A 6545-nucleotide genomic window follows, 5' to 3' on the forward strand; every position below is an offset into this window, starting at 1 on the left:
GACCTCCAAAATGTCCTAATGACTTTGAGCAAGAGAGTGGACTAATGCTTGATTATTATGGCATGATTCAAAACATCCGAAAGGTTGGATTTAGGCCATTCCAATTTTTTATATTGGATGTGAAGTGGTTCAAGGATGTGGTGTGTGGAGGCGCTCAAGCAACCGTTTAAAGGCATCCAAATGGATTTATGGCAATGATCGATTCCATAAAAGTTTGGCAAACAGAGAGACACTAACCATAAGCTTTTATTATATCATCCTTATGCATGTTTAATTTACACTCGATGTGTTTCTTGTTACAAAGTTGTGTTACAAGTTGCTCCTTGTTTAAATAGTATTTTTCAAGATAAGAATGCTGAAGAGCTCATGGACAAAGTGGTAGTTGGAAATGAACATATGAAGGGTCAAGTACAAGATGAAGAATGCAAGATACCACCAACTAATCAAGATAAAGGTGTCCCTATCCAAGATAATGAGGAAGAAATTGAATTTGAGCATAATGATGATGATGATGTTTTAGTCCACTAGCAGTGGGATAGATCTTTTTGTTGATCTTGTAATTTTCTTGAGATAGACCAATTAGCATGTATGGATTTGATGAAAGATGCACAGATGTTGGGCCAATCTCACCCTAATTCATTAAACAAATTCTCAATTTGCAAGTCTTGATTTAGTCCATATTTGATTGTACTACAATACATTTGGTGCTTCTTATTTTGTGATATTGGGATCACATTTTGTGCTTCTTATTTTGTGATAAAATGGGATATTTTGAGCTCTCTGGGATGTTTCAAAATTTTTCCCTAGTACGTGGCTATGCATGCCAGTATGCATGAGGCTATGCATGCGGCTATACACAAGGCTATAGCTCTGTATTAGCCATGCATGGCTATAGCCACGCGCATAGTTGCGTATTGGAACTGTGCACACCCTGCACACTTGCTCGGGTCTTGTACCTCTACTCTCTTCTCTTCATGTGGCTATGCTCCCCATATCTTGTAGTGGCCACACATAGGCATGGAGGCCTCTTCTGCATTATCCATGCATAGATCCATAGAGGCCTCTTATGCATAGATCCATAGAGGCCTCTTATGCATACATGCATAGATCCATAGAGGCCTCTTATGCATTCTATGCATACATGCATACATGCCTCTAATGCAAGATGCATAGAGGCCTCTTATGTGTTCTCATAAGGCTTCATGTATAGATGTACAAGAGGCCTCTATGCATCTATGCATAGAGGCATAGATGCATAGTAGTAATGCATAGGCATAGAGGCCTCTTATGCATTCTCATTGCATATATACATAGAGGCAATGCATAGATGCATAGGGGAAATGCTTAGGCATAGAGGCATCTTATGCATTATTTATGCATAGAGGTCTCTCTATGCATAGAGGCCTCTTTATGCATTATCTTTATGCATTGAGGAAATGATGCATAGACAATGCAAAGAAATAAAACTCTCAAAACACGTATGTAAAAATAACATAGAGCAAAGGCATACCTTTTTGACCATGGAATATGGATATATAAGTGTACAAAAGGCCTCTACATAGACACAACAAGGAAAATTTTTATCAACAAGGCTTTGATCTAACAAGATACTATAACAAATTATTTCATGAACAAGGCACTACAACAAGGCATTCCCTTATCCATTCTCTATGAATAGGCATAGATGCCCTATTCTATATTCTCTTATGCATTCTCTGTGCATTCTTATAAGCCTTATGTGCATATTCTCTATGCACATAAGGCTTCTTATGATCCATAGAGGCCTCTTATCGATTTTTTGTGCATTCTTATAAGGCTTTATAGTCTCTGTATCTGTATGTAGCTTTATGCAATAGCTATGCATAGAGAAGACATTAAATTCAAACCCAATTGTGTAATAACTATGCATAGAGATACATTAAATGGAAACCCAATTAATTTTCCCTATACTTATGCCTACATTACATTCATGAGATAAGGTAATATTTTAACACTTTTTTATTGCTAAGAGAAGAAGAGAAGGGATTCAATGGAGGTGAGTGAATACTTTACTCTATTTTTTACTTAAGCTTACCTTCAAATAGAAAATAAAAGATTGCATGAAAGAAATGAAGGTTAGATTGAAAAAGACATTTATCTTGCTCTTATTCTTGCTTTCTTTCTTGAGTGGAGAGAGATTACCCTGATTGCTTTCTTAAGTGGAGAGAGATTACCCTGATTACTTTCTTAAGTGGAGAGAGATTACCCTTATTCTTGCTTGCTTGATGGAGATTTATTACTTGCTTGCTTTCTTGAGTGGAGAGAGATTACCTTGATTGCTTTCTTAAGTGGAGGGAGATTAACTTGATTGATTTCTTGATAGATTATAGGGAGATTGGATAGGAGAGAGGAATAATATGGAGAAGGGGAGTGGGGGAGATTTGATAGGAGAGAGGAAAATGGAAGAGGGGAGTGGGGGGAGATTAGATAGAAGAGATGAAAATGCAAGAGGGGAGTGGGGGATGGGGGGATACTAGATAGGAGAGAGCGAGATTGAAGAGGGGAAGGAGGATGGAAGAGGAAAGATTGCTAATTGCTTTGTGGAAGGATGATGGATGAGGAGAATGATGGTGATTAGATAGGAAGAAATTTAAAGGAGATTAATGATTGATTAGAGATGAGTCCTTGCATGAAAGTAATAAGGTGAGACTTTATATAAAGAAAGAGAGTGGTTATACCTATAGTTAAAGGAGTGGTTGTACATGATGTGCACAATGCAATAGTATATTTTAACTTTGATTTTTACAGTTATAAATGCAACTAAAGAATGGTCCACACATGATTGAGTCACATGTATAAAAGAAGGGAGGTTGTATCTGTTTGAGTAGGAGCTTCTTCTCCTCGGTATCTGTGTATAGCACATTGGGAAGAGGAGGTTGATTGTCTTGACCATCATTGCAAGACTAAATTTAGGATCGCAAGATTAAATTTAGGATCGCAAGATTCATACTTTACACTCGCTCATGATTTTAAAAGTAAAACTTTGAAATCACCTTATTTCTCAAATATTTACAAGATTTATTACAAGGATTTGAGACTAATATAATTAGTCTTATTCATCACTCATAAAAGAGAATCCTAGGCTCAACTAAAGCATACGACTTGAGCGGTCCACATATTTACAAATATGGGGGTTCTGTCGTGGTTTCTAAGATACAGAAGATTGATGGTAGGGGAGGTAGGCTATGGATTATGTTATGTTCCATAATGGCTACTCTGTTGGTAGGTAAGACTTGCATTACTTGGTCATATACCTAGCATTTTTGTGGTATACAATTCCCCTCTATGGTCACATACCTATCGGGTTTGGGCGTATCCATGAACAAAAATAAGCGAACCATCTTCAGTTTCTCGATCCAACGAATCCGCTTTAAATTAGTGTGGGGTGAGGTTCCCAATTCGGTGTGCTTGGATGATAAAGTACCTTGGCCCATGATTCCAAAAGTGATCTCCACCCCATCCTTTTTGGATACGAGAGGGACGAGAGGGATGAGGGAGGGACAACTTCTCGAGTATCTGCACCATGGTTTTGTAGAATTCAAAATTCAAAGAGCAACACGTTGTCTAGAAGACACACTAGAAGACTAGGAATATAGAATAAGTGTCTTCCTATTTCTACAATCATTCAATCACCAATTCCAATTATTCTAGTAAGGTATTTTGTCATTTAGCATTATGTTATGTTAGGTAAAACATACATTCCAAAACAATCTTAAATAACAATTCCTAGGAACTAAGATCAGCTCTAATACCAATTGTTAGGTCCCCCCATCCTAAATAGGGGAAACCTTAAGATAGTCTACTAGATCTAACAAGAGAAAAAACATTCCTACTCGTCATCGATACCTCGACATGTAAATATGCGAAGATACAACTAATAGGTAAGACCTAGTTCTATCCCGTAGGGGGAGCATGGTCTCCTAAATGATTCTTAAAATCAAATCACCCATAGATTGATTGACCATTAACTTGGGCAACCTCTATTCTTGATTCCTAGAAACAACGCTTTTTTCCCTATCTATGTGAGGCACAACCGCTGGCCTAATCCTCTAGAGTAGGGTTTCCCAACAAGGACCTACTTACCTAACGTAGGACTTTCAGTTAATTTTGTTTGAAAGTTACCCGACTAATTGGGTCCACTCGTTCGTAAGATGGTTCCATCACAGGGCATTCCATCCTCCCACTTTTCGCCCAACTCATGCATCAATTTTGTTTCCTAATTAGTCCTACCACACTTTGTGATATATAAATAATTTTTTTAATTAATGACCTTATACAGTGTTCATTTAAATAGCCCTTAACAATGATACAACAATACTAGCAAACAACAGATTTAATAAATAAAAATAAATACAATGTTCAACTTTATCCATAGCCAGATCCACACTCTCTTATTTCTTTACTTTATTCTGCTGATCTAGAATTCGGCCTTACAGTCTCTATAGACTGGGCAATCCTTACGACACCATACACCTCGTTGTTGTTTGTAGCTGGCGAGGACTCAAGCCGGTCTGTCGCCCTCTTAGGCTCCATTGCTTGATCCTCCCACTCCTCTCAGAGGGATGTTTACATCCTAGGTTTGGCTTATTCACCGCACTAGCCTAGGCCCACAGAACTAGGTAGTATTCATAACACTTGCCTAAACTGGTGAGTCTCATCTTCCCAATGCTAGGAGGGATACCTTGGGCTGACTCTGGCACGCCTCACTAACGTCACCGCCGCTCGGCTACATAAGCACGAAAACGAGATTAGCATCAAAGCAGGGAGAAGATATACCTCTAATTTAACTTAATTAAGATAATAGCACAATTTCTTAATGAAACCATAGGATATGAGAAATAATATCATCTTCTCGAGAAAGTAACAATTTCACAAGAATTTTAGTATTTCAAAGCAAAGAAAAGGAGCACCTTCTTTCTTTCTTAATTAATGCTATCATTAAAAGTCAATAATAATAATAATAAACCTCTTTTTAAAAAATTATAAAGCTACCTTGGCCATTAGTTCCTTGTGGGATTCTCAAGGGGAGAGTTGGGGCCGCATCTGGGGTATTCTCTCTAGGATCGTTATTATGCATGCTTCTCGAGGTAGTATTTTGGCATCTTTGAGTAGGTGCCATTCTTTCCACCTTTTCATAGCCCATGCTGCCCACAAACTCAATGCCTCAGTTGGATCGCGAATCGGAGTTTGTTTGCTCACTTTAGGAGCATAAAACTCTTATATGGGAATCACCTCTAAGAGCTAACGTGTGCTTACTAAAGTCGCTCTGATAGGGGCAGGGAGGGGGGGGAGGGGAGGTGTCCTTAAACTAGAATTTTAGGCAAAATCCTACACCTAGAGGGAGACAAGGGAAGCTCTCCCTTAAGTCTATTCACACAAGGAGGGAGAGTAGCTAAGGACACCCTCTCCTTAACACAAGGGTGAGATGTTGGAAAAAATAATTTATGCAGAGCCTACTTAGAGATGGGCTGAAAAGAGCTTGCTAGGAGAGGGGCTCCAAAGGGCTGTCGGGTGCAGTCCCGCACAGAGTGTCGGGTACAAGGACTGTTGGGTACAGTCTCTACACAAAGTGTCGGGTGTATGAGTAGTGCACAGTGTTGGGGTACTGCCCATGGGGGGGGTTGTGGGTTTATATAGGAGCTGGTACTATAGGTACGAGTGCAGGGAAAGGGAGAGAAAAGCGGGGTGAGAAGGTGAATCTGTGGAAAGGGACGATGCTTGTACACAAGAAAAAGGTGAGGTGCACATGTACCTTCTAGATCAGTGGTCATATGGATGTCCACGTGGCAGCCAGTGGGAACCGTACGCTAGGGCGGTCAACCTTTGGTCCTTGCACGGCCATTGTACGAGCACCCGGGTAGGCGGCACCTTTTTGGGGTGGGGAGCCCTATTTTTCGGGCGACGACCTTGATATGCATGTCGGTGCACCCAGCAGTTGCTGCAAAAATGTTTTCGATGAAAATGTTGAGGATGTTTCCCTAGTCATAGGAGTGCAGTCTGTTCCTCAATTGGACACCTAGACATGCATTTATTAAGGTCCAAAGTTTATCCTACGTTAACCAAAAATCTTCATAGAGAGGCTTAATCTGGTGCCCGTTTTAAGTGCTGTAAAATTCTATATTAGGGTAAAATTGCGTGTAGATTCCAAATTGGACTCAAAATTTTAAGATTCAAAGTGTAAATCTCAATTATTAAAATTGATGATTTTTACACTATAAAAAGACTATAAATTCACCTACTGTCAAATGGACATATATTATTATTGAAAGATGGGCATGTTATAGAATCACGGCAAGGGTCTGTAGAATCACAACGTGATTAATGATCACAAGCATGATTTTGAAAGAAATCATGGAATCTTTTCTAGTTATTCTCAAGTGTTTTTACCACCTACTCACTCTAGTGTCATGAATCTCTTAGGAACCCTCCTGCACAATTCTTTGTTTGATTTGGAAAGTGTCATAATCGACATGATTTTGCAGGGTTGAGAATCACGGCTCTGATTT

This window comes from Cibotium barometz, chromosome 17 (assembly GCF_041138505.1).
Source record: "Cibotium barometz isolate CiBa-2024 chromosome 17, ASM4113850v1, whole genome shotgun sequence".
NCBI classification, from domain to species: domain Eukaryota; kingdom Viridiplantae; phylum Streptophyta; class Polypodiopsida; order Cyatheales; family Cibotiaceae; genus Cibotium; species Cibotium barometz.